This window comes from Pristiophorus japonicus, unplaced genomic scaffold (assembly GCF_044704955.1).
Source record: "Pristiophorus japonicus isolate sPriJap1 unplaced genomic scaffold, sPriJap1.hap1 HAP1_SCAFFOLD_85, whole genome shotgun sequence".
Taxonomy (NCBI): Eukaryota; Metazoa; Chordata; class Chondrichthyes; family Pristiophoridae; genus Pristiophorus; species Pristiophorus japonicus.
The window spans coordinates 2,184,441-2,209,522 of record NW_027254772.1 but is presented as its reverse complement, the minus strand read 5'-3'; the positions used below and the strand labels follow the sequence as shown (position 1 = coordinate 2,209,522).

The window sequence follows — 25,082 nt, the reverse complement described above, 5'->3', positions numbered from 1 at the left end:
AAAACCAACCTTCTCGGACAGTCACTCACCTGAAGTGAAGGAAGGCTGTGTGCTTTAAGAAGCTAATGGCACATTTTCATCACTGTCGATCTGGTTGCACGGGCAAAACAAGTGGTGAAGTAGATTTTCGTGCATATTATTTCTGTTTGAATGCAAAAAGTAGGGGATGGATGTCTGACTTTGCAGTCAATAGGAGACAAGGTGACTGACAGGTTGAAGCAATGGACTGCTGATCCAGTATGCCCCCAGCTTCGTCGTTATTGTGTTAAACATTTTCCCCTAGTTTTTTTATTCAATCACATTTATCCTCATTGCCAAATTCACCTTTTACTGAAAAGGATGCAGCTCGTTGATGAAGTAATGTCACAAAAAATAATCACTTCATCAAAGGGAAAACATTAGCAGAACGATGGAGAGGGGGACTCATGAAATCGGTCTCTGAGAGTCAGCACAGGCACGATGGGCCGAATAGCAAACTAACGTCAGAAACTGAGAGCTACGCTCCTCACTGTCGGCGGCTCGTTGGTCTAGGGGTATGATTCTCGCTTTGGGATTATAATAATTGAAATGCGAGAGGTCCCGGGTTCAAATCCCGGACGAGCCCTGCCAACCTTTTGTCAAAAAACGACTTCTCAGCCGGTCGACATGTGAGAAAACTGACATGTTTCAAATTAAAACGTGTGATTGCACTCCGTTGTTCACACAGCGTACAAAAATCCTGGAGATTCCCAGGAGCAAAGTGAAACTCACCGAACTGACTAAAGTTCATGTTTCTCAGATGTGCTCGGCTCTGCGTCTCATTGGACAACATAAACCCCGTTTTGATTCCGGCAAATACTTGATCAGTGTATCTTCCTTTCTGCACGCATGAGCTCACCTCCATAGGGGTAAGCATACATTCAACGTCAATCTCAAATTCAACGTGAAACAGACTCTGCCCTGAATATGAGTGCGTCCTGTTTCTCTCGCGCTGAAAAGATGTGAGAAGCTGGCTTTGGATTTAGTCCCTTGGCTGCCGAATTTAAACCGTGCAGGAAATCGATCCGGGGTGGCCAAGCTGCCTGGTCTAATTAAAAGGCGTTCAAACCCTACATTCCAGGCAGGTTATAGTGTTCTGGCCTCAACATTCGGTTCAACGTATCGGATCATAAGCACCGCTCCTATTGTCTGCTAATGGTTCTGCTGTTCACACTAACACCTCCTCTGGTCCATCCTTTGTTACTTTATTGCCCGCTTACCACTCACTTTGCCTTTTTGCATTGTGCCATTTATTATTCAATCACTCCTACGCTCCACTGTATCACAGGCATTCCCTTTTGTCCTTCCTCGCTGCCTATTTTTCCAGGCGCTATTTTCCAGGAAAAATCTGTAAACTTTACATTTTTCTTAAAATATCGGAATGATCATCTGACTGAACGTGAGCCCGGGAAATTCATCCACAGAATGTTCACGGCCTGCTGAGTTTTACAGAATGCTTTGTTTTTGTTCATTGTGTTTCTGTATCCCTTTTAAGGTGATGTGCTGGTCTGCCCGGGGTCATTCTCTGTCTCTCCAAAATGGTGTGCTATCAGTATCGGATCATTATCTATCTGTTTAAAAGGAATGTGCTGTCTGTCTCGGATTTCAAATTTCAAATTTCAAAATCTGCCTTTGGAGAGTGCAGAATTTTTAGTTTGTTGGTGTGTTTGTGTAAGTGAGAGAGTGCGTGGAAACGTTCTGCGCGATCTTACTGTGCATTTCATGTCATGGGAGGAAAAATGCATTACATGCAACTTGAAGCCACACTGATTTGATTCAACACGCATTCAGGGACTGACTGACAGGAGAAGAGTCTGCTGTGGGATTTTGCTATTCCACATGTGAAAGAAGGCAAATTATATAAGTTAGAAACATAGCGATTTCAGCGAGAGCTTGCGGATGGGCTGTGTGACATGATGAGCTCCTTCCCCCTTATTTTCAAATACAAATCAAATCAAGACAAGACAAGACATGACTGACTGACTGACTTTGTTTATATAAATTTCTGTATCAATATTTATATATGCATATATTTACATACATTCCCTACTTTTTAACTTTCACAATAAATGTGCTTTTCTGTTCTGCCTGCATTGGCTCTATTACATTTGACCTCTTTCACAGCACACGCAGCTTCTGTCTGATCCTGCAGAAAAGCACTCGCGACTTTAAAAGATGGCCTTTGTTGCCCACATCTTCCCTCGTGGCTTGTCTTACACCATGGGCTTACTGTGTTTGGGAATTTACTGACTGCACACCCTGATTTCCAGTGCATTTCATGCAGTCGCACAGACTTCGTTCAATCAAAAATATATAGATTAAGAAACAATTATTTATTTATTTCAATCAAATCAAATTCAATTTTTTGCAATAAAATTGTAAATTTATTTATTTTCTTATTATAATAAATATATATATGTTTTAAATTGTCTTTTTGTCTGGGTTGGTTTTATTTCCCTCCCTCTTTCCTGCTTGTCTATCACCTGTGGCTTCAACAACCGTCCCAGTCCCGCGTGCTCATGAGAACCGCGCTCATTCACGCACAACACAATTGCATTCAGGAATGATAGAAATTCCAATTTATTCTTCTGAAAGGGAACTGCTGTCCGTGAAGGGCAATTCTACAGCTGTGTAAGAGGGATGTGCTTCCTGTCCAGGATCATTCGGTGTCTGTTTCAACGGGATGGTTGTCAGTTCCGGTTCATCAATTGCCCCTTTAAAACGTATTTTCTCATTATCCGGATCATCCTGTACATTTAAAAAGGAGTGTGATTATCAGCTGTGATAACCGAATTGTTAAACTGTTGTGTTTCAAGATACATTGACTTTGCCTGTGTCCGTGTACATCCATATCGCAGCGCCTCTGTTCATTACTCAAAATATGCTCATGTTTTCCGATATCCACTCCTTGATGTAACCCTTGTCCCAAATTTGCTCTCAATATAAAAAACAACAAATTATGCACCGACGGTAGCGGCCGCGTGGCTTAAAGGATAAGGTGTCTGATTTCGATTGTAACTGTGATCTTATCAGATGATTGCAGGTTCGAGTCCGGCAGTGGTCAGCTATCGCGCTTTGTGAAATTTTATATTCTTTGTTTTGATTCTGCCTCAAAACCAACCATCTCGGACAGTCACTCACCTGAAGTAAAGGAAGGCTGTGTGCTTTAAGAAGCTAATGGCACATTTTCATCACTGTCGATCTGGTTGCACGGGCAAAACAAGTGGTGAAGTAGATTTTCGTGCATATTATTTCTGTTTGAATGCAAAAAGTAGGGGATGGATGTCTGACTTTGCAGTCAATAGGAGACAAGGTGACTGACAGGTTGAAGCAATGGACTGCTGATCCAGTATGCCCCCAGCTTCGTCGTTATTGTGTTAAACATTTTCCCCTAGTTTTTTTATTCAATCACATTTATCCTCATTGCCAAATTCACCTTTTACTGAAAAGGATGCAGCTCGTTGATGAAGTAATGTCACAAAAAATAATCACTTCATCAAAGGGAAAACATTAGCAGAACGATGGAGAGGGGGACTCATGAAATCGGTCTCTGAGAGTCAGCACAGGCACGATGGGCCGAATAGCAAACTAACGTCAGAAACTGAGAGCTACGCTCCTCACTGTCGGCGGCTCGTTGGTCTAGGGGTATGATTCTCGCTTTGGGATTATAATAATTGAAATGCGAGAGGTCCCGGGTTCAAATCCCGGACGAACCCTGCCAACCTTTTGTCAAAAAACGACTTATCAGCCGGTCGACATGTGAGAAAACTGACATGTTTCAAATTAAAACGTGTGATTGCACTCCGTTGTTCACACAGCGTACAAAAATCCTGGAGATTCCCAGGAGCAAAGTGAAACTCACCGAACTGACTAAAGTTCATGTTTCTCAGATGTGCTCGGCTCTGTGTCTCATTGGACAACATAAACCCCGTTTTGATTCCGGCAAATACTTGATCAGTGTATCTTCCTTTCTGCACGCATGAGCTCACCTCCATAGGGATAAGCATACATTCAACGTCAATCTCAAATTCAACGTGAAACAGACTCTGCCCTGAATATGAGTGCGTCCTGTTTCTCTCGCGCTGAAAAGATGTGAGAAGCTGGCCTTGGCTGCCGAATTTAAACCGTGCAGGAAATCAATCCGGGGTGGCCAAGCTGCCTGGTCTAATTAAAAGGCATTCAAACCCTACATTCCAGGCAGGTTATAGTGTTCTGGCCTCAACATTCGGTTCAACGTATCGGATCATAAGCATAGCTCCCATTGTCTGCTAATGGTTCTGCTGTTCACACTAACACCTCCTCTGGTCCATCCTTTGTTACTTTATTGCCCGCTTACCACTCACTTTGCCTTTTTGCATTGTGCCATTTAATTTCCAATCACTCCTACGCTCCACTGTATCACAGGCATTCCATTTTGTCCTTCCTCGCTGCCTATTTTTCCAGGCGCTATTTTCCAGGAAAAATCTGTAAACTTTACATTTTTCTTAAAATATCGAATGATCATCTGACTGAACGTGAGCCCGGGAAATTCATCCACAGAATGTTCACGGCCTGCTGAGTTTTACAGAATGCTTTGTTTTTGTTCATTGTGTTTCTGTATCCCTTTTAAGGTGATGTGCTGGTCTGCCCGGGGTCATTCTCTGTCTCTCCAAAATGGTGTGCTATCAGTATCGGATCATTATCTATCTGTTTAAAAGGAATGTGCTGTCTGTCCCGGATTTCAAATTTCAAATTTCAAAAACTGCCTTTGGAGAGTGCAGAATTTTTAGTTTGTTGGTGTGTTTGTGTAAGTGAGAGAGTGCGTGGAAACGTTCTGCGCGATCTTACTGTGCATTTCATGTCATGTGAGGAAAAATGCATTACATGCAACTTGAAGCCACACTGATTTGATTCAACACGCATTCAGGGACTGACTGACAGGAGAAGAGTCTGCTGTGGGATTTTGCTATTCCACATGTGAAAGAAGGCAAATTATATAAGTTAGAAACATAGCGATTTTAGCGAGAGCTTGCGGATGGGCTGTGTGACATGATGAGCTCCTTCCCCCTTATTTTCAAATACAAATCAAATCAAGACAAGACAAGACATGACTGACTGACTGACTTTGTTTATATAAATTTCTGTATCAATATTTATATATGCATATATTTACATACATTCCCTACTTTTTAACTTTCACAATAAATGTGCTTTTCTGTTCTGCCTGCATTGGCTCTATTACATTTGACCTCTTTCACAGCACACGCAGCTTCTGTCTGATCGTGCAGAAAAGCACTCGCGACTTTAAAAGATGGCCTTTGTTTCCCACATCTTCCCTCGTGGCTTGTCTTACACCATGGGCTTACTGTGTTTGGGAATTTACTGACTGCACACCCTGATTTCCAGTGCATTTCATGCAGTCGCACAGACTTCGTTCAATCAAAAATATATAGATTAAGAAACAATTATTTATTTATTTCAATCAAATCAAATTCAATTTTTTGCAATAAAATTGTAAATTTATTTATTTTCTTATTATGATAAATATATATATGTTTTAAATTGTCTTTTTGTCTGGGTTGGTTTTATTTCCCACCCTCTTTCCTGCTTGTCTATCACCTGTGGCTTCAACAACCGTCCCAGTCCCGCGTGCTCATGAGAACCGCGCTCATTCACGCACAACACAATTGCATTCAGGAATGATAGAAATTCCAATTTATTCTTCTGAAAGGGAACTGCTGTCCGTGAAGGGCAATTCTACAGCTGTGTAAGAGGGATGTGCTTCCTGTCCTTCGGTGTCTGTTTCAACGGGATGGTTGTCAGTTCCGGTTTATCAATTGCCCCTTTAAAACGTATTTACACATTATCCGGATCATCCTGTACATTTAAAAAGGAGTGTGATTATCAGCTGTGATAACCGAATTGTTAAACTGTTGTGTTTCAAGATACATTGACTTTGCCTGTGTCCGTGTACATCCATATCGCAGCGCATCTGTTCATTACTCAAAATATGCTCATGTTTTCCGATATCCACTCCTTGATGTAACCCTTGTCCCAAATTTGCTCTCAATATAAAAAACAACAAATTATGCACCGACGGTAGCGACCGCGTGGCCTAAAGGATAAGGTGTCTGATTTCGATTGTAACTGTGATCTTATCAGATGATTGAAGGTTCGAGTCCGGCAATGGTCAGCTATCGCGCTTTGTGAAATTTTATATTCTTTGTTTTAATTCTGCCTCAAAACCAACCTTCTCGGACAGTCACTCACCTGAAGTGAAGGAAGGCTGTGTGCTTTAAGAAGCTAATGGCACATTTTCATCACTGTCGATCTGGTTGCACGGGCAAAACAAGTGGTGAAGTAGATTTTCGTGCATATTATTTCTGTTTGAATGCAAAAAGTAGGGGATGGATGTCTGACTTTGCAGTCAATAGGAGACAAGGTGACTGACAGGTTGAAGCAATGGACTGCTGATCCAGTATGCCCCCAGCTTCGTCGTTATTGTGTTAAACATTTTCCCCTAGTTTTTTTATTCAATCACATTTATCCTCATTGCCAAATTCACCTTTTACTGAAAAGGATGCAGCTCGTTGATGAAGTAATGTCACAAAAAATAATCACTTCATCAAAGGGAAAACATTAGCAGAACGATGGAGAGGGGGACTCATGAAATCGGTCTCTGAGAGTCAGCACAGGCACGATGGGCCGAATAGCAAACTAACGTCAGAAACTGAGAGCTACGCTCCTCACTGTCGGCGGCTCGTTGGTCTAGGGGTATGATTCTCGCTTTGGGATTATAATAATTGAAATGCGAGAGGTCCCGGGTTCAAATCCCGGACGAGCCCTGCCAACCTTTTGTCAAAAAACGACTTCTCAGCCGGTCGACATGTGAGAAAACTGACATGTTTCAAATTAAAACGTGTGATTGCACTCCGTTGTTCACACAGCGTACAAAAATCCTGGAGATTCCCAGGAGCAAAGTGAAACTCACCGAACTGACTAAAGTTCATGTTTCTCAGATGTGCTCGGCTCTGCGTCTCATTGGACAACATAAACCCCGTTTTGATTCCGGCAAATACTTGATCAGTGTATCTTCCTTTCTGCACGCATGAGCTCACCTCCATAGGGGTAAGCATACATTCAACGTCAATCTCAAATTCAACGTGAAACAGACTCTGCCCTGAATATGAGTGCGTCCTGTTTCTCTCGCGCTGAAAAGATGTGAGAAGCTGGCTTTGGATTTAGTCCCTTGGCTGCCGAATTTAAACCGTGCAGGAAATCGATCCGGGGTGGCCAAGCTGCCTGGTCTAATTAAAAGGCGTTCAAACCCTACATTCCAGGCAGGTTATAGTGTTCTGGCCTCAACATTCGGTTCAACGTATCGGATCATAAGCACCGCTCCTATTGTCTGCTAATGGTTCTGCTGTTCACACTAACACCTCCTCTGGTCCATCCTTTGTTACTTTATTGCCCGCTTACCACTCACTTTGCCTTTTTGCATTGTGCCATTTATTATTCAATCACTCCTACGCTCCACTGTATCACAGGCATTCCCTTTTGTCCTTCCTCGCTGCCTATTTTTCCAGGCGCTATTTTCCAGGAAAAATCTGTAAACTTTACATTTTTCTTAAAATATCGGAATGATCATCTGACTGAACGTGAGCCCGGGAAATTCATCCACAGAATGTTCACGGCCTGCTGAGTTTTACAGAATGCTTTGTTTTTGTTCATTGTGTTTCTGTATCCCTTTTAAGGTGATGTGCTGGTCTGCCCGGGGTCATTCTCTGTCTCTCCAAAATGGTGTGCTATCAGTATCGGATCATTATCTATCTGTTTAAAAGGAATGTGCTGTCTGTCTCGGATTTCAAATTTCAAATTTCAAAATCTGCCTTTGGAGAGTGCAGAATTTTTAGTTTGTTGGTGTGTTTGTGTAAGTGAGAGAGTGCGTGGAAACGTTCTGCGCGATCTTACTGTGCATTTCATGTCATGGGAGGAAAAATGCATTACATGCAACTTGAAGCCACACTGATTTGATTCAACACGCATTCAGGGACTGACTGACAGGAGAAGAGTCTGCTGTGGGATTTTGCTATTCCACATGTGAAAGAAGGCAAATTATATAAGTTAGAAACATAGCGATTTCAGCGAGAGCTTGCGGATGGGCTGTGTGACATGATGAGCTCCTTCCCCCTTATTTTCAAATACAAATCAAATCAAGACAAGACAAGACATGACTGACTGACTGACTTTGTTTATATAAATTTCTGTATCAATATTTATATATGCATATATTTACATACATTCCCTACTTTTTAACTTTCACAATAAATGTGCTTTTCTGTTCTGCCTGCATTGGCTCTATTACATTTGACCTCTTTCACAGCACACGCAGCTTCTGTCTGATCCTGCAGAAAAGCACTCGCGACTTTAAAAGATGGCCTTTGTTGCCCACATCTTCCCTCGTGGCTTGTCTTACACCATGGGCTTACTGTGTTTGGGAATTTACTGACTGCACACCCTGATTTCCAGTGCATTTCATGCAGTCGCACAGACTTCGTTCAATCAAAAATATATAGATTAAGAAACAATTATTTATTTATTTCAATCAAATCAAATTCAATTTTTTGCAATAAAATTGTAAATTTATTTATTTTCTTATTATAATAAATATATATATGTTTTAAATTGTCTTTTTGTCTGGGTTGGTTTTATTTCCCTCCCTCTTTCCTGCTTGTCTATCACCTGTGGCTTCAACAACCGTCCCAGTCCCGCGTGCTCATGAGAACCGCGCTCATTCACGCACAACACAATTGCATTCAGGAATGATAGAAATTCCAATTTATTCTTCTGAAAGGGAACTGCTGTCCGTGAAGGGCAATTCTACAGCTGTGTAAGAGGGATGTGCTTCCTGTCCAGGATCATTCGGTGTCTGTTTCAACGGGATGGTTGTCAGTTCCGGTTCATCAATTGCCCCTTTAAAACGTATTTTCTCATTATCCGGATCATCCTGTACATTTAAAAAGGAGTGTGATTATCAGCTGTGATAACCGAATTGTTAAACTGTTGTGTTTCAAGATACATTGACTTTGCCTGTGTCCGTGTACATCCATATCGCAGCGCCTCTGTTCATTACTCAAAATATGCTCATGTTTTCCGATATCCACTCCTTGATGTAACCCTTGTCCCAAATTTGCTCTCAATATAAAAAACAACAAATTATGCACCGACGGTAGCGGCCGCGTGGCCTAAAGGATAAGGTGTCTGATTTCGATTGTAACTGTGATCTTATCAGATGATTGCAGGTTCGAGTCCGGCAGTGGTCAGCTATCGCGCTTTGTGAAATTTTATATTCTTTGTTTTGATTCTGCCTCAAAACCAACCATCTCGGACAGTCACTCACCTGAAGTAAAGGAAGGCTGTGTGCTTTAAGAAGCTAATGGCACATTTTCATCACTGTCGATCTGGTTGCACGGGCAAAACAAGTGGTGAAGTAGATTTTCGTGCATATTATTTCTGTTTGAATGCAAAAAGTAGGGGATGGATGTCTGACTTTGCAGTCAATAGGAGACAAGGTGACTGACAGATTGAAGCAATGGACTGCTGATCCAGTATGCCCCCAGCTTCGTCGTTATTGTGTTAAACATTTTCCCCTAGTTTTTTTATTCAATCACATTTATCCTCATTGCCAAATTCACCTTTTACTGAAAAGGATGCAGCTCGTTGATGAAGTAATGTCACAAAAAATAATCACTTCATCAAAGGGAAAACATTAGCAGAACGATGGAGAGGGGGACTCATGAAATCGGTCTCTGAGAGTCAGCACAGGCACGATGGGCCGAATAGCAAACTAACGTCAGAAACTGAGAGCTACGCTCCTCACTGTCGGCGGCTCGTTGGTCTAGGGGTATGATTCTCGCTTTGGGATTATAATAATTGAAATGCGAGAGGTCCCGGGTTCAAATCCCGGACGAACCCTGCCAACCTTTTGTCAAAAAACGACTTATCAGCCGGTCGACATGTGAGAAAACTGACATGTTTCAAATTAAAACGTGTGATTGCACTCCGTTGTTCACACAGCGTACAAAAATCCTGGAGATTCCCAGGAGCAAAGTGAAACTCACCGAACTGACTAAAGTTCATGTTTCTCAGATGTGCTCGGCTCTGTGTCTCATTGGACAACATAAACCCCGTTTTGATTCCGGCAAATACTTGATCAGTGTATCTTCCTTTCTGCACGCATGAGCTCACCTCCATAGGGATAAGCATACATTCAACGTCAATCTCAAATTCAACGTGAAACAGACTCTGCCCTGAATATGAGTGCGTCCTGTTTCTCTCGCGCTGAAAAGATGTGAGAAGCTGGCCTTGGCTGCCGAATTTAAACCGTGCAGGAAATCAATCCGGGGTGGCCAAGCTGCCTGGTCTAATTAAAAGGCATTCAAACCCTACATTCCAGGCAGGTTATAGTGTTCTGGCCTCAACATTCGGTTCAACGTATCGGATCATAAGCATAGCTCCCATTGTCTGCTAATGGTTCTGCTGTTCACACTAACACCTCCTCTGGTCCATCCTTTGTTACTTTATTGCCCGCTTACCACTCACTTTGCCTTTTTGCATTGTGCCATTTAATTTCCAATCACTCCTACGCTCCACTGTATCACAGGCATTCCATTTTGTCCTTCCTCGCTGCCTATTTTTCCAGGCGCTATTTTCCAGGAAAAATCTGTAAACTTTACATTTTTCTTAAAATATCGAATGATCATCTGACTGAACGTGAGCCCGGGAAATTCATCCACAGAATGTTCACGGCCTGCTGAGTTTTACAGAATGCTTTGTTTTTGTTCATTGTGTTTCTGTATCCCTTTTAAGGTGATGTGCTGGTCTGCCCGGGGTCATTCTCTGTCTCTCCAAAATGGTGTGCTATCAGTATCGGATCATTATCTATCTGTTTAAAAGGAATGTGCTGTCTGTCCCGGATTTCAAATTTCAAATTTCAAAAACTGCCTTTGGAGAGTGCAGAATTTTTAGTTTGTTGGTGTGTTTGTGTAAGTGAGAGAGTGCGTGGAAACGTTCTGCGCGATCTTACTGTGCATTTCATGTCATGTGAGGAAAAATGCATTACATGCAACTTGAAGCCACACTGATTTGATTCAACACGCATTCAGGGACTGACTGACAGGAGAAGAGTCTGCTGTGGGATTTTGCTATTCCACATGTGAAAGAAGGCAAATTATATAAGTTAGAAACATAGCGATTTTAGCGAGAGCTTGCGGATGGGCTGTGTGACATGATGAGCTCCTTCCCCCTTATTTTCAAATACAAATCAAATCAAGACAAGACAAGACATGACTGACTGACTGACTTTGTTTATATAAATTTCTGTATCAATATTTATATATGCATATATTTACATACATTCCCTACTTTTTAACTTTCACAATAAATGTGCTTTTCTGTTCTGCCTGCATTGGCTCTATTACATTTGACCTCTTTCACAGCACACGCAGCTTCTGTCTGATCGTGCAGAAAAGCACTCGCGACTTTAAAAGATGGCCTTTGTTTCCCACATCTTCCCTCGTGGCTTGTCTTACACCATGGGCTTACTGTGTTTGGGAATTTACTGACTGCACACCCTGATTTCCAGTGCATTTCATGCAGTCGCACAGACTTCGTTCAATCAAAAATATATAGATTAAGAAACAATTATTTATTTATTTCAATCAAATCAAATTCAATTTTTTGCAATAAAATTGTAAATTTATTTATTTTCTTATTATGATAAATATATATATGTTTTAAATTGTCTTTTTGTCTGGGTTGGTTTTATTTCCCACCCTCTTTCCTGCTTGTCTATCACCTGTGGCTTCAACAACCGTCCCAGTCCCGCGTGCTCATGAGAACCGCGCTCATTCACGCACAACACAATTGCATTCAGGAATGATAGAAATTCCAATTTATTCTTCTGAAAGGGAACTGCTGTCCGTGAAGGGCAATTCTACAGCTGTGTAAGAGGGATGTGCTTCCTGTCCTTCGGTGTCTGTTTCAACGGGATGGTTGTCAGTTCCGGTTTATCAATTGCCCCTTTAAAACGTATTTACACATTATCCTGATCATCCTGTACATTTAAAAAGGAGTGTGATTATCAGCTGTGATAACCGAATTGTTAAACTGTTGTGTTTCAAGATACATTGACTTTGCCTGTGTCCGTGTACATCCATATCGCAGCGCATCTGTTCATTACTCAAAATATGCTCATGTTTTCCGATATCCACTCCTTGATGTAACCCTTGTCCCAAATTTGCTCTCAATATAAAAAACAACAAATTATGCACCGACGGTAGCGACCGCGTGGCCTAAAGGATAAGGTGTCTGATTTCGATTGTAACTGTGATCTTATCAGATGATTGAAGGTTCGAGTCCGGCAATGGTCAGCTATCGCGCTTTGTGAAATTTTATATTCTTTGTTTTAATTCTGCCTCAAAACCAACCTTCTCGGACAGTCACTCACCTGAAGTGAAGGAAGGCTGTGTGCTTTAAGAAGCTAATGGCACATTTTCATCACTGTCGATCTGGTTGCACGGGCAAAACAAGTGGTGAAGTAGATTTTCGTGCATATTATTTCTGTTTGAATGCAAAAAGTAGGGGATGGATGTCTGACTTTGCAGTCAATAGGAGACAAGGTGACTGACAGGTTGAAGCAATGGACTGCTGATCCAGTATGCCCCCAGCTTCGTCGTTATTGTGTTAAACATTTTCCCCTAGTTTTTTTATTCAATCACATTTATCCTCATTGCCAAATTCACCTTTTACTGAAAAGGATGCAGCTCGTTGATGAAGTAATGTCACAAAAAATAATCACTTCATCAAAGGGAAAACATTAGCAGAACGATGGAGAGGGGGACTCATGAAATCGGTCTCTGAGAGTCAGCACAGGCACGATGGGCCGAATAGCAAACTAACGTCAGAAACTGAGAGCTACGCTCCTCACTGTCGGCGGCTCGTTGGTCTAGGGGTATGATTCTCGCTTTGGGATTATAATAATTGAAATGCGAGAGGTCCCGGGTTCAAATCCCGGACGAGCCCTGCCAACCTTTTGTCAAAAAACGACTTCTCAGCCGGTCGACATGTGAGAAAACTGACATGTTTCAAATTAAAACGTGTGATTGCACTCCGTTGTTCACACAGCGTACAAAAATCCTGGAGATTCCCAGGAGCAAAGTGAAACTCACCGAACTGAGTAAAGTTCATGTTTCTCAGATGTGCTCGGCTCTGCGTCTCATTGGACAACATAAACCCCGTTTTGATTCCGGCAAATACTTGATCAGTGTATCTTCCTTTCTGCACGCATGAGCTCACCTCCATAGGGATAAGCATACATTCAACGTCAATCTCAAATTCAACGTGAAACAGACTCTGCCCTGAATATGAGTGCGTCCTGTTTCTCTCGCGCTGAAAAGATGTGAGAAGCTGGCTTTGGATTTAGTCCCTTGGCTGCCGAATTTAAACCGTGCAGGAAATCGATCCGGGGTGGCCAAGCTGCCTGGTCTAATTAAAAGGCGTTCAAACCCTACATTCCAGGCAGGTTATAGTGTTCTGGCCTCAACATTCGGTTCAACGTATCGGATCATAAGCACCGCTCCTATTGTCTGCTAATGGTTCTGCTGTTCACACTAACACCTCCTCTGGTCCATCCTTTGTTACTTTATTGCCCGCTTACCACTCACTTTGCCTTTTTGCATTGTGCCATTTATTATTCAATCACTCCTACGCTCCACTGTATCACAGGCATTCCCTTTTGTCCTTCCTCGCTGCCTATTTTTCCAGGCGCTATTTTCCAGGAAAAATCTGTAAACTTTACATTTTTCTTAAAATATCGGAATGATCATCTGACTGAACGTGAGCCCGGGAAATTCATCCACAGAATGTTCACGGCCTGCTGAGTTTTACAGAATGCTTTGTTTTTGTTCATTGTGTTTCTGTATCCCTTTTAAGGTGATGTGCTGGTCTGCCCGGGGTCATTCTCTGTCTCTCCAAAATGGTGTGCTATCAGTATCGGATCATTATCTATCTGTTTAAAAGGAATGTGCTGTCTGTCTCGGATTTCAAATTTCAAATTTCAAAATCTGCCTTTGGAGAGTGCAGAATTTTTAGTTTGTTGGTGTGTTTGTGTAAGTGAGAGAGTGCGTGGAAACGTTCTGCGTGATCTTACTGTGCATTTCATGTCATGGGAGGAAAAATGCATTACATGCAACTTGAAGCCACACTGATTTGATTCAACACGCATTCAGGGACTGACTGACAGGAGAAGAGTCTGCTGTGGGATTTTGCTATTCCACATGTGAAAGAAGGCAAATTATATAAGTTAGAAACATAGCGATTTCAGCGAGAGCTTGCGGATGGGCTGTGTGACATGATGAGCTCCTTCCCCCTTATTTTCAAATACAAATCAAATCAAGACAAGACAAGACATGACTGACTGACTGACTTTGTTTATATAAATTTCTGTATCAATATTTATATATGCATATATTTACATACATTCCCTACTTTTTAACTTTCACAATAAATGTGCTTTTCTGTTCTGCCTGCATTGGCTCTATTACATTTGACCTCTTTCACAGCACACGCAGCTTCTGTCTGATCCTGCAGAAAAGCACTCGCGACTTTAAAAGATGGCCTTTGTTGCCCACATCTTCCCTCGTGGCTTGTCTTACACCATGGGCTTACTGTGTTTGGGAATTTACTGACTGCACACCCTGATTTCCAGTGCATTTCATGCAGTCGCACAGACTTCGTTCAATCAAAAATATATAGATTAAGAAACAATTATTTATTTATTTCAATCAAATCAAATTCAATTTTTTGCAATAAAATTGTAAATTTATTTATTTTCTTATTATAATAAATATATATATGTTTTAAATTGTCTTTTTGTCTGGGTTGGTTTTATTTCCCTCCCTCTTTCCTGCTTGTCTATCACCTGTGGCTTCAACAACCGTCCCAGTCCCGCGTGCTCATGAGAACCGCGCTCATTCACGCACAACACAATTGCATTCAGGAATGATAGAAATTCCAATTTATTCTTCTGAAAGGGAACTGCTGTCCGTGAAGGGCAATTCTACAGCTGTGTAAGAGGGATGTGCTTCCTGTCCAGGATCATTCGGTGTCTGTTTCAACGGGATGGTTGTCAGTTCCGGTTCATCAATTGCCCCTTTAAAACGTATTTTCTCATTATCCGGATCATCCTGTACATTTAAAAAGGAGTGTGATTATCAGCTGTGATAACCGAATTGTTAAACTGTTGTGTTTCAAGATACATTGACTTTGCCTGTGTCCGTGTACATCCATATCGCAGCGCCTCTGTTCATTACTCAAAATATGCTCATGTTTTCCGATATCCACTCCTTGATGTAACCCTTGTCCCAAATTTGCTCTCAATATAAAAAACAACAAATTATGCACCGACGGTAGCGGCCGCGTGGCCTAAAGGACAAGGTGTCTGATTTCGATTGTAACTGTGATCTTATCAGATGATTGCAGGTTCGAGTCCGGCAGTGGTCAGCTATCGCGCTTTGTGAAATTTTATATTCTTTGTTTTGATTCTGCCTCAAAACCAACCATCTCGGACAGTCACTCACCTGAAGTAAAGGAAGGCTGTGTGCTTTAAGAAGCTAATGGCACATTTTCATCACTGTCGATCTGGTTGCACGGGCAAAACAAGTGGTGAAGTAGATTTTCGTGCATATTATTTCTGTTTGAATGCAAAAAGTAGGGGATGGATGTCTGACTTTGCAGTCAATAGGAGACAAGGTGACTGACAGGTTGAAGCAATGGACTGCTGATCCAGTATGCCCCCAGCTTCGTCGTTATTGTGTTAAACATTTTCCCCTAGTTTTTTTATTCAATCACATTTATCCTCATTGCCAAATTCACCTTTTACTGAAAAGGATGCAGCTCGTTGATGAAGTAATGTCACAAAAAATAATCACTTCATCAAAGGGAAAACATTAGCAGAACGATGGAGAGGGGGACTCATGAAATCGGTCTCTGAGAGTCAGCACAGGCACGATGGGCCGAATAGCAAACTAACGTCAGAAACTGAGAGCTACGCTCCTCACTGTCGGCGGCTCGTTGGTCTAGGGGTATGATTCTCGCTTTGGGATTATAATAATTGAAATGCGAGAGGTCCCGGGTTCAAATCCCGGACGAGCCCTGCCAACCTTTTGTCAAAAAACGACTTCTCAGCCGGTCGACATGTGAGAAAACTGACATGTTTCAAATTAAAACGTGTGATTGCACTCCGTTGTTCACACAGCGTACAAAAATCCTGGAGATTCCCAGGAGCAAAGTGAAACTCACCGAACTGACTAAAGTTCATGTTTCTCAGATGTGCTCGGCTCTGTGTCTCATTGGACAACATAAACCCCGTTTTGATTCCGGCAAATACTTGATCAGTGTATCTTCCTTTCTGCACGCATGAGCTCACCTCCATAGGGATAAGCATACATTCAACGTCAATCTCAAATTCAACGTGAAACAGACTCTGCCCTGAATATGAGTGCGTCCTGTTTCTCTCGCGCTGAAAAGATGTGAGAAGCTGGCCTTGGCTGCCGAATTTAAACCGTGCAGGAAATCAATCCGGGGTGGCCAAGCTGCCTGGTCTAATTAAAAGGCATTCAAACCCTACATTCCAGGCAGGTTATAGTGTTCTGGCCTCAACATTCGGTTCAACGTATCGGATCATAAGCATAGCTCCCATTGTCTGCTAATGGTTCTGCTGTTCACACTAACACCTCCTCTGGTCCATCCTTTGTTACTTTATTGCCCGCTTACCACTCACTTTGCCTTTTTGCATTGTGCCATTTATTATCCAATCACTCCTACGCTCCACTGTATCACAGGCATTCCATTTTGTCCTTCCTCGCTGCCTATTTTTCCAGGCGCTATTTTCCAGGAAAAATCTGTAAACTTTACATTTTTCTTAAAATATCGGAATGATCATCTGACTGAACGTGAGCCCGGGAAATTCATCCACAGAATGTTCACGGCCTGCTGAGTTTTACAGAATGCTTTGTTTTTGTTCATTGTGTTTCTGTATCCATTTTAAGGTGATGTGCTGGTCTGCCCGGGGTCATTCTCTGTCTCTCCAAAATGGTGTGCTATCAGTATCGGATCATTATCTATCTGTTTAAAAGGAATGTGCTGTCTGTCCCGGATTTCAAATTTCAAATTTCAAAAACTGCCTTTGGAGAGTGCAGAATTTTTAGTTTGTTGGTGTGTTTGTGTAAGTGAGAGAGTGCGTGGAAACGTTCTGCGCGATCTTACTGTGCATTTCATGTCATGTGAGGAAAAATGCATTACATGCAACTTGAAGCCACACTGATTTGATTCAACACGCATTCAGGGACTGACTGACAGGAGAAGAGTCTGCTGTGGGATTTTGCTATTCCACATGTGAAAGAAGGCAAATTATATAAGTTAGAAACATAGCGATTTTAGCGAGAGCTTGCGGATGGGCTGTGTGACATGATGAGCTCCTTCCCCCTTATTTTCAAATACAAATCAAATCAAGACAAGACAAGACATGACTGACTGACTGACTTTGTTTATATAAATTTCTGTATCAATATTTATATATGCATATATTTACATACATTCCCTACTTTTTAACTTTCACAATAAATGTGCTTTTCTGTTCTGCCTGCATTGGCTCTATTACATTTGATCTCTTTCACAGCACACGCAGCTTCTGTCTGATCCTGCAGAAAAGCACTCGCGACTTTAAAAGATGGCCTTTGTTTCCCACATCTTCCCTCGTGGCTTGTCTTACACCATGGGCTTACTGTGTTTGGGAATTTACTGACTGCACACCCTGATTTCCAGTGCATTTCATGCAGTCGCACAGACTTCGTTCAATCAAAAATATATAGATTAAGAAACAATTATTTATTTATTTCAATCAAATCAAATTCAATTTTTTGCAATAAAATTGTAAATTTATTTATTTTCTTATTATGATAAATATATATATGTTTTAAATTGTCTTTTTGTCTGGGTTGGTTTTATTTCCCACCCTCTTTCCTGCTTGTCTATCACCTGTGGCTTCAACAACCGTCCCAGTCCCGCGTGCTCATGAGAACCGCGCTCATTCACGCACAACACAATTGCATTCAGGAATGATAGAAATTCCAATTTATTCTTCTGAAAGGGAACTGCTGTCCGTGAAGGGCAATTCTACAGCTGTGTAAGAGGGATGTGCTTCCTGTCCTTCGGTGTCTGTTTCAACGGGATGGTTGTCAGTTCCGGTTTATCAATTGCCCCTTTAAAACGTATTTACACATTATCCGGATCATCCTGTACATTTAAAAAGGAGTGTGATTATCAGCTGTGATAACCGAATTGTTAAACTGTTGTGTTTCAAGATACATTGACTTTGCCTGTGTCCGTGTACATCCATATCGCAGCGCATCTGTTCATTACTCAAAATATGCTCATGTTTTCCGATATCCACTCCTTGATGTAACCCTTGTCCCAAATTTGCTCTCAATATAAAAAACAACAAATTATGCACCGACGGTAGCGACCGCGTGGCCTAAAGGATAAGGTGTCTGATTTCGATTGTAACTGTGATCTTATCAGATGATTGAAGGTTCGAGTCCGGCAATGGTCAGCTATCGCGCTTTGTGAAATTTTATATTCTTTGTTTTAATTCTGCCTCAAAACCAACCTTCTCGGACAGTCACTCACCTGAAGTGAAGGAAGGCTGTGTGCTTTAAGAAGCTAATGGCACATTATCATCACTGTCGATCTGGTTGCACGGGCAAAACAAGTGGTGAAGTAGATTTTCGTGCATATTATTTCTGTTTGAATGCAAAAAGTAGGGGATGGATGTCTGACTTTGCAGTCAATAGGAGACAAGGTGACTGACAGGTTGAAGCAATGGACTGCTGATCCAGTATGCCCCCAGCTTCGTCGTTATTGTGTTAAACATTTTCCCCTAGTTTTTTTATTCAATCACATTTATCCTCATTGCCAAATTCACCTTTTACTGAAAAGGATGCAGCTCGTTGATGAAGTAATGTCACAAAAAATAATCACTTCATCAAAGGGAAAACATTAGCAGAACGATGGAGAGGGGGACTCATGAAATCGGTCTCTGAGAGTCAGCACAGGCACGATGGGCCGAATAGCAAACTAACGTCAGAAACTGAGAGCTACGCTCCTCACTGTCGGCGGCTCGTTGGTCTAGGGGTATGATTCTCGCTTTGGGATTATAATAATTGAAATGCGAGAGGTCCCGGGTTCAAATCCCGGACGAGCCCTGCCAACCTTTTGTCAAAAAACGACTTCTCAGCCGGTCGACATGTGAGAAAACTGACATGTTTCAAATTAAAACGTGTGATTGCACTCCGTTGTTCACACAGCGTACAAAAATCCTGGAGATTCCCAGGAGCAAAGTGAAACTCACCGAACTGACTAAAGTTCATGTTTCTCAGATGTGCTCGGCTCTGTGTCTCATTGGACAACATAAACCCCGTTTTGATTCCGGCAAATACTTGATCAGTGTATCTTCCTTTCTGCACGCATGAGCTCACCTCCATAGGGATAAGCATACATTCAACGTCAATCTCAAATTCAACGTGAAACAGACTCTGCCCTGAATATGAGTGCGTCCTGTTTCTCTCGCGCTGAAAAGATGTGAGAAGCTGGCCTTGGCTGCCGAATTTAAACCGTGCAGGAAATCAATCCGGGGTGGCCAAGCTGCCTGGTCTAATTAAAAGGCATTCAAACCCTACATTCCAGGCAGGTTATAGTGTTCTGGCCTCAACATTCGGTTCAACGTATCGGATCATAAGCACAGCTCCCATTGTCTGCTAATGGTTCTGCTGTTCACACTAACACCTCCTCTGGTCCATCCTTTGTTACTTTATTGCCCGCTTACCACTCACTTTGCCTTTTTGCATTGTGCCATTTATTATCCAATCACTCCTACGCTCCACTGTATCACAGGCATTCCATTTTGTCCTTCCTCGCTGCCTATTTTTCCAGGCGCTATTTTCCAGGAAAAATCTGTAAACTTTACATTTTTCTTAAAATATCGGAATGATCATCTGACTGAACGTGAGCCCGGGAAATTCATCCACAGAATGTTCACGGCCTGCTGAGTTTTACAGAATGCTTTGTTTTTGTTCATTGTGTTTCTGTATCCCTTTTAAGGTGATGTGCTGGTCTGCCCGGGGTCATTCTCTGTCTCTCCAAAATGGTGTGCTATCAGTATCGGATCATTATCTATCTGTTTAAAAGGAATGTGCTGTCTGTCTCGGATTTCAAATTTCAAATTTCAAAATCTGCCTTTGGAGAGTGCAGAATTTTTAGTTTGTTGGTGTGTTTGTGTAAGTGAGAGAGTGCGTGGAAACGTTCTGCGCGATCTTACTGTGCATTTCATGTCATGTGAGGAAAAATGCATTACATGCAACTTGAAGCCACACTGATTTGATTCAACACGCATTCAGGGACTGACTGACAGGAGAAGAGTCTGCTGTGGGATTTTGCTATTCCACATGTGAAAGAAGGCAAATTATATAAGTTAGAAACATAGCGATTTTAGCGAGAGCTTGCGGATGGGCTGTGTGACATGATGAGCTCCTTCCCCCTTATTTTCAAATACAAATCAAATCAAGACAAGACAAGACATGACTGACTGACTGACTTTGTTTATATAAATTTCTGTATCAATATTTATATATGCATATATTTACATACATTCCCTACTTTTTAACTTTCACAATAAATGTGCTTTTCTGTTCTGCCTGCATTGGCTCTATTACATTTGATCTCTTTCACAGCACACGCAGCTTCTGTCTGATCGTGCAGAAAAGCACTCGCGACTTTAAAAGATGGCCTTTGTTTCCCACATCTTCCCTCGTGGCTTGTCTTACACCATGGGCTTACTGTGTTTGGGAATTTACTGACTGCACACCCTGATTTCCAGTGCATTTCATGCAGTCGCACAGACTTCGTTCAATCAAAAATATATAGATTAAGAAACAATTATTTATTTATTTCAATCAAATCAAATTCAATTTTTTGCAATAAAATTGTAAATTTATTTATTTTCTTATTATGATAAATATATATATGTTTTAAATTGTCTTTTTGTCTGGGTTGGTTTTATTTCCCACCCTCTTTCCTGCTTGTCTATCACCTGTGGCTTCAACAACCGTCCCAGTCCCGCGTGCTCATGAGAACCGCGCTCATTCACGCACAACACAATTGCATTCAGGAATGATAGAAATTCCAATTTATTCTTCTGAAAGGGAACTGCTGTCCGTGAAGGGCAATTCTACAGCTGTGTAAGAGGGATGTGCTTCCTGTCCTTCGGTGTCTGTTTCAACGGGATGGTTGTCAGTTCCGGTTTATCAATTGCCCCTTTAAAACGTATTTACACATTATCCGGATCATCCTGTACATTTAAAAAGGAGTGTGATTATCAGCTGTGATAACCGAATTGTTAAACTGTTGTGTTTCAAGATACATTGACTTTGCCTGTGTCCGTGTACATCCATATCGCAGCGCATCTGTTCATTACTCAAAATATGCTCATGTTTTCCGATATCCACTCCTTGATGTAACCCTTGTCCCAAATTTGCTCTCAATATAAAAAACAACAAATTATGCACCGACGGTAGCGACCGCGTGGCCTAAAGGATAAGGTGTCTGATTTCGATTGTAACTGTGATCTTATCAGATGATTGAAGGTTCGAGTCCGGCAATGGTCTGCTATCGCGCTTTGTGAAATTTTATATTCTTTGTTTTAATTCTGCCTCAAAACCAACCTTCTCGGACAGTCACTCACCTGAAGTGAAGGAAGGCTGTGTGCTTTAAGAAGCTAATGGCACATTTTCATCACTGTCGATCTGGTTGCACGGGCAAAACAAGTGGTGAAGTAGATTTTCGTGCATATTATTTCTGTTTGAATGCAAAAAGTAGGGGATGGATGTCTGACTTTGCAGTCAATAGGAGACAAGGTGACTGACAGGTTGAAGCAATGGACTGCTGATCCAGTATGCCCCCAGCTTCGTCGTTATTGTGTTAAACATTTTCCCCTAGTTTTTTTATTCAATCACATTTATCCTCATTGCCAAATTCACCTTTTACTGAAAAGGATGCAGCTCGTTGATGAAGTAATGTCACAAAAAATAATCACTTCATCAAAGGGAAAACATTAGCAGAACGATGGAGAGGGGGACTCATGAAATCGGTCTCTGAGAGTCAGCACAGGCACGATGGGCCGAATAGCAAACTAACGTCAGAAACTGAGAGCTACGCTCCTCACTGTCGGCGGCTCGTTGGTCTAGGGGTATGATTCTCGCTTTGGGATTATAATAATTGAAATGCGAGAGGTCCCGGGTTCAAATCCCGGACGAGCCCTGCCAACCTTTTGTCAAAAAACGACTTCTCAGCCGGTCGACATGTGAGAAAACTGACATGTTTCAAATTAAAACGTGTGATTGCACTCCGTTGTTCACACAGCGTACAAAAATCCTGGAGATTCCCAGGAGCAAAGTGAAACTCACCGAACTGACTAAAGTTCATGTTTCTCAGATGTGCTCGGCTCTGTGTCTCATTGGACAACATAAACCCCGTTTTGATTCCGGCAAATACTTGATCAGTGTATCTTCCTTTCTGCACGCATGAGCTCACCTCCATAGGGATAAGCATACATTCAACGTCAATCTCAAATTCAACGTGAAACAGACTCTGCCCTGAATATGAGTGCGTCCTGTTTCTCTCGCGCTGAAAAGATGTGAGAAGCTGGCCTTGGCTGCCGAATTTAAACCGTGCAGGAAATCAATCCGGGGTGGCCAAGCTGCCTGGTCTAATTAAAAGGCATTCAAACCCTACATTCCAGGCAGGTTATAGTGTTCTGGCCTCAACATTCGGTTCAACGTATCGGATCATAAGCACAGCTCCCATTGTCTGCTAATGGTTCTGCTGTTCACACTAACACCTCCTCTGGTCCATCCTTTGTTACTTTATTGCCCGCTTACCACTCACTTTGCCTTTTTGCATTGTGCCATTTATTATCCAATCACTCCTACGCTCCACTGTATCACAGGCATTCCATTTTGTCCTTCCTCGCTGCCTATTTTTCCAGGCGCTATTTTCCAGGAAAAATCTGTAAACTTTACATTTTTCTTAAAATATCGGAATGATCATCTGACTGAACGTGAGCCCGGGAAATTCATCCACAGAATGTTCACGGCCTGCTGAGTTTTACAGAATGCTTTGTTTTTGTTCATTGTGTTTCTGTATCCCTTTTAAGGTGATGTGCTGGTCTGCCCGGGGTCATTCTCTGTCTCTCCAAAATGGTGTGCTATCAGTATCGGATCATTATCTATCTGTTTAAAAGGAATGTGCTGTCTGTCCCGGATTTCAAATTTCAAATTTCAAAAACTGCCTTTGGAGAGTGCAGAATTTTTAGTTTGTTGGTGTGTTTGTGTAAGTGAGAGAGTGCGTGGAAACGTTCTGCGCGATCTTACTGTGCATTTCATGTCATGTGAGGAAAAATGCATTACATGCAACTTGAAGCCACACTGATTTGATTCAACACGCATTCAGGGACTGACTGACAGGAGAAGAGTCTGCTGTGGGATTTTGCTATTCCACATGTGAAAGAAGGCAAATTATATAAGTTAGAAACATAGCGATTTTAGCGAGAGCTTGCGGATGGGCTGTGTGACATGATGAGCTCCTTCCCCCTTATTTTCAAATACAAATCAAATCAAGACAAGACAAGACATGACTGACTGACTGACTTTGTTTATATAAATTTCTGTATCAATATTTATATATGCATATATTTACATACATTCCCTACTTTTTAACTTTCACAATAAATGTGCTTTTCTGTTCTGCCTGCATTGGCTCTATTACATTTGACCTCTTTCACAGCACACGCAGCTTCTGTCTGATCCTGCAGAAAAGCACTCGCGACTTTAAAAGATGGCCTTTGTTTCCCACATCTTCCCTCGTGGCTTGTCTTACACCATGGGCTTACTGTGTTTGGGAATTTACTGACTGCACACCCTGATTTCCAGTGCATTTCATGCAGTCGCACAGACTTCGTTCAATCAAAAATATATAGATTAAGAAACAATTATTTATTTATTTCAATCAAATCAAATTCAATTTTTTGCAATAAAATTGTAAATTTATTTATTTTCTTATTATGATAAATATATATATGTTTTAAATTGTCTTTTTGTCTGGGTTGGTTTTATTTCCCACCCTCTTTCCTGCTTGTCTATCACCTGTGGCTTCAACAACCGTCCCAGTCCCGCGTGCTCATGAGAACCGCGCTCATTCACGCACAACACAATTGCATTCAGGAATGATAGAAATTCCAATTTATTCTTCTGAAAGGGAACTGCTGTCCGTGAAGGGCAATTCTACAGCTGTGTAAGAGGGATGTGCTTCCTGTCCAGGATCATTCGGTGTCTGTTTCAACGGGATGGTTGTCAGTTCCGGTTTATCAATTGCCCCTTTAAAACGTATTTACTCATTATCCGGATCATCCTGTACATTTAAAAAGGAGTGTGATTATCAGCTGTGATAACCGAATTGTTAAACTGTTGTGTTTCAAGATACATTGACTTTGCCTGTGTCCGTGTACATCCATATCGCAGCGCATCTGTTCATTACTCAAAATATGCTCATGTTTTCCGATATCCACTCCTTGATGTAACCCTTGTCCCAAATTTGCTCTCAATATAAAACACAACAAATTATGCACCGACGGTAGCGGCCGCGTGGCCTAAAGGATAAGGTGTCTGATTTCAATTGTAACTGTGATCTTATCAGATGATTGTAGGTTCGAGTCCGGCAGTGGTCAGCTATCGCGCTTTGTGAAATTTTATATTCTTTGTTTTGATTCTGCCTCAATACCAACCATCTCGGACAGTCACTCACCTGAAGTAAAGGAAGGCTGTGTGCTTTAAGAAGCTAATGGCACATTTTCATCACTGTCGATCTGGTTGCACGGGCAAAACAAGTGGTGAAGTAGATTTTCATGCATATTATTT

General features: G+C 41.7%; 8 non-coding genes across 8 annotated transcripts; all 8 read left to right on the top strand.

Moving 5' to 3' along the window:
* The first annotated feature begins 516 nt into the window (after positions 1-516).
* Positions 517-604, top strand: trnap-ugg (transfer RNA proline (anticodon UGG)). The gene is given in 2 exon segments: positions 517-552; positions 569-604. It is a non-coding gene; the product is annotated as a tRNA-Pro (tRNA).
* Positions 605-3,646: 3,042 nt separating this feature from the next.
* trnap-ugg (transfer RNA proline (anticodon UGG)) lies at positions 3,647-3,734 on the top strand. Its single transcript is given in 2 exon segments — positions 3,647-3,682; positions 3,699-3,734. It is a non-coding gene; the product is annotated as a tRNA-Pro (tRNA).
* A 3,020-nt stretch (positions 3,735-6,754) lies between these two features.
* Positions 6,755-6,842, top strand: trnap-ugg (transfer RNA proline (anticodon UGG)). Its single transcript is given in 2 exon segments — positions 6,755-6,790; positions 6,807-6,842. It is a non-coding gene; the product is annotated as a tRNA-Pro (tRNA).
* Positions 6,843-9,884: 3,042 nt separating this feature from the next.
* trnap-ugg (transfer RNA proline (anticodon UGG)) lies at positions 9,885-9,972 on the top strand. The gene is given in 2 exon segments: positions 9,885-9,920; positions 9,937-9,972. It is a non-coding gene; the product is annotated as a tRNA-Pro (tRNA).
* Positions 9,973-12,992: 3,020 nt separating this feature from the next.
* trnap-ugg (transfer RNA proline (anticodon UGG)) lies at positions 12,993-13,080 on the top strand. Its single transcript is given in 2 exon segments — positions 12,993-13,028; positions 13,045-13,080. It is a non-coding gene; the product is annotated as a tRNA-Pro (tRNA).
* A 3,042-nt stretch (positions 13,081-16,122) lies between these two features.
* On the top strand, positions 16,123-16,210 carry trnap-ugg (transfer RNA proline (anticodon UGG)). The gene is given in 2 exon segments: positions 16,123-16,158; positions 16,175-16,210. It is a non-coding gene; the product is annotated as a tRNA-Pro (tRNA).
* Positions 16,211-19,231: 3,021 nt separating this feature from the next.
* Positions 19,232-19,319, top strand: trnap-ugg (transfer RNA proline (anticodon UGG)). Its single transcript is given in 2 exon segments — positions 19,232-19,267; positions 19,284-19,319. It is a non-coding gene; the product is annotated as a tRNA-Pro (tRNA).
* A 3,021-nt stretch (positions 19,320-22,340) lies between these two features.
* trnap-ugg (transfer RNA proline (anticodon UGG)) lies at positions 22,341-22,428 on the top strand. Its single transcript is given in 2 exon segments — positions 22,341-22,376; positions 22,393-22,428. It is a non-coding gene; the product is annotated as a tRNA-Pro (tRNA).
* Positions 22,429-25,082: the final 2,654 nt, after the last annotated feature.